Here is a 3,177-nt window from a genome sequence, read left to right as displayed (position 1 = left end):
GACTCCAGCTCTTTCCATCTCATCCAGTTCTTCTTTCAAACGGTTGCGGAGCTTGTGTGGAATCCGTTGTGGAGGGTACACCACTGATACTGCATCCGGTTTCAGGTGGATTGTGTATTCTCCTGGGAACGGTCAAATGCCCTTAAACACAGAGTACTCAGCCATAATGTTAGTGGGTTCATTTTGTGCAGCATTAACAGATAGCACTAGTTTGACTAAGGCTGTGTCTAGGCAGGCTTGCAGGCCTAGGACAGGTGGGCCCTGTGTATCGACTATGTAGAACTCTCGCATGACAGTAGTGCCTTTGTACTTGCATTCTAGGTCACACATCCCTGTCACATGCAGTGCTCGACCAGCATATGCACTGAGTTTTATTTCTGCTGGTCTTAGATCTACATCTCTAAAGTCCCTGTCATAAATGTTTCTCTGTATTGTGTTTACATCAGCACCTGTGTCCGGTTTAAACTTTAGTTTGTGCCTTTGTGGTCCCAACTCCAGTTCAGAAAATGCTTGCCTTTTGTCATAATTACCGGGATTCTTAGTAACTGTGTCTATGAAGAATTCATCGTCGGTCACACTTTCATCTTCTACTATGTCATGCACTATGCCTGTGTATCTTTGTTGTTGTGGTCCTGTCTTGCAAGCTTGAGCAAAGTGATTAAATTTCTTACACTGTTTCCCTTTTGCTGGACAGACCTCATCGTCATTGTGTTCTCATGCACAATATCCACACTTCTCATTTCTGTATTGTGTGTGGTCATCATAACTTTTGACATATCGCCCCTGTCTGTGGCAAACTGTTTCATTCCTGTTGGGCTTCTTCTTTATGTACATCCACATCGCTACTGGCGCTGCTGCCAACCATCGTTCTGATCTGTTCCTGTGCTCTAGTGATTTCGATGGCTTTTCTAAGGTAAAATCTGGTCTGTGAGTAAGCAGGTTCTCACGCACTCTTGGTGAGCTGGTTGCAAAAACAATCCTATCCCGTACAATTTCATCGTTGTTATCATAGTTAGTCTTTAATGAGTAACTTTAGCTCTGTTATAAAATTCTCAAAGGACTCGCCCATGTTCTGCATCTTTTCATGAAACTTGTACTTAGCAAAAATCGGGTTACTTTTAGTAATCATGTATTCCTCGTATCTGTCATGATACGTTTTCAGTAACTTAGCTTCAGCAGCTGTCAGTGTCCATGTGTCGAAGACGTCGTGTCCTTTTTCTCCCACCCGTAGTAGAAGATAACTGCACTTTGCTTCTTCGTTTTGTAAATGTAGTGGACCTGAGAACATTAGCTCAACATGCTGTCAGAACTTTCTCCATGCGTCCGGCAGGTTCGTCGAATCCCAGTCGATCCTGGGGCTCGGAACGCCGTGGGAATCCATCTTCTCTCTCTTTGACGTGAGTTCAATCAACTACTCTGACACCATGTCATATTCATTGATATTGAACACCGATGAACACTGTGTCTTGAATGCCCTTATGCTGACGTCACTGTGCAGAGGGGGGCGGGTAATTACTCAATAAATAAACGGCCGGTTGCCCTTGCTTGGCATTTCGGTGAGACCAGAGACCCGATGACTCCCGTGTATCAGTTTGTCCCCGTTAATAGTGCTTTCTGCTAGCTATATGTTACCTACAGTCCTGATGGCAGCTGCAACAGGTTATGGGCCCAGGAGGGACGTGGGAACGCGTTGGAGCAGATTGTTTTTTGACGGGAGAGCGAACGTTACCTGTTTTTCCTGCGGGGAGAGGGGTCACATTGCCCGGGCCTGTCAACAAAACGACCAGGGGGGCCAGCGGCCCAGGCAGTGGTGCACTCTCTGCAGGAGCACAACACACAGCGACGCCGCATGCAGACGGAGGAGGAGGGATGACGTGAAGCGCGCCACCATACTTACCGCCGACGAAGAGGAGCACGAGTTCGCATTCCGGGTCAGCGAAGCACAGCGGGAGGGCTCCGAAGGTGGCCTGATGGTGGACACAGGAGCGACATCCCACATCATCACCGACTGTTAGAAGACTAGACTAATACTTTATGTCTATCTCTGCGCAGATGAAGTGGATTATTAAACCGTTATAAAGAATCGTACCGACTACCGAACTTCTGCTGGAGGGAAAAATGCAGCCTTCGTTTATTCGGTAGTTTGGGGAGAAGAAGAAAATGAACGGCGTCTCAGTGACGTAATCAATCCGCGCATGCAAGCGCAATACCGCTCACTTGTGGACAAACAAAGTCGTAAACAAAATAATAGTACACAGTAACACATAGTCATACAAATACGCTGGTGTCATATCTCAACACTCCCACTTATGAATCATGAGCTTACTGTATACCTTTTCTTATTCATAGAACAAAAATAAAAATAACACTTGGTATAACCCATACCACTCACATTTCACACACCAAACATTGCCTTAGCAAATGTCTTCAGTTTTACCTTGGATGCGGGCTTCGTCATTACATCCGCAACCATTTCGTCTTTAGGGCAATACACCAATGAAATCCTTTCCTTTGACTCCTTGGAGTACACACAATGGTCTGATTGGTTTTGTGTAAAACCATCACCTGTCAAACACTCGTGTAACAGTAAGTTCCAATTGCGGCCAGACTGCTTGAGGCCGTAGATTGACTTCTCTAGTTTACACACTAGTTTTTCTCCCTTCTCAATATAACCCTCAGGTTGTTCTATGTATATGTCATAGTCTATGGGGGCATGAAGATAGGCCGTCTTTACATCCATCTGGTGTAAAATCAAGTCATATTGAGCCGCCTTCTGTAGAAGCACTCGAACACTTGTTAGGTTGGCTGTCGGCGAAAATGTCTCCCCATAATCTACCCCAGCTCTCTGGCTATATCCCTTTGCTACAAATCTAGCCTTGTACTTGTCGTGTCCGTCTATATCTGTCTTTATCGAATACACCCACCTTCCTCCCACTGTTTTCTTGCCCTCTGGCAATTTCGTAAGGGTGAATGTTTTGTTGTCTCTTAGAGACTCCATTTCCTCGTCCATTGCCCTGGACCACTTTTCTGATTCTGGCAATTCCATGGCCTCTTTAAAGGTCAGAGGGACACTGCACACTGCCCTGTATGCATAATCTATAGTAGTGAGTGAGCTGTCATCACTGTCGCCCTGACTATAGTCAATCAGATATCTCGGAGGGTTGCGTTCCCTTTGGG

The sequence above is a fragment of the Lampris incognitus genome, chromosome 3 (genome assembly GCF_029633865.1).
Source record: "Lampris incognitus isolate fLamInc1 chromosome 3, fLamInc1.hap2, whole genome shotgun sequence".
NCBI lineage: Eukaryota > Metazoa > Chordata > Actinopteri > Lampriformes > Lampridae > Lampris > Lampris incognitus.
Note: the sequence above shows the minus strand (reverse complement) of the source record.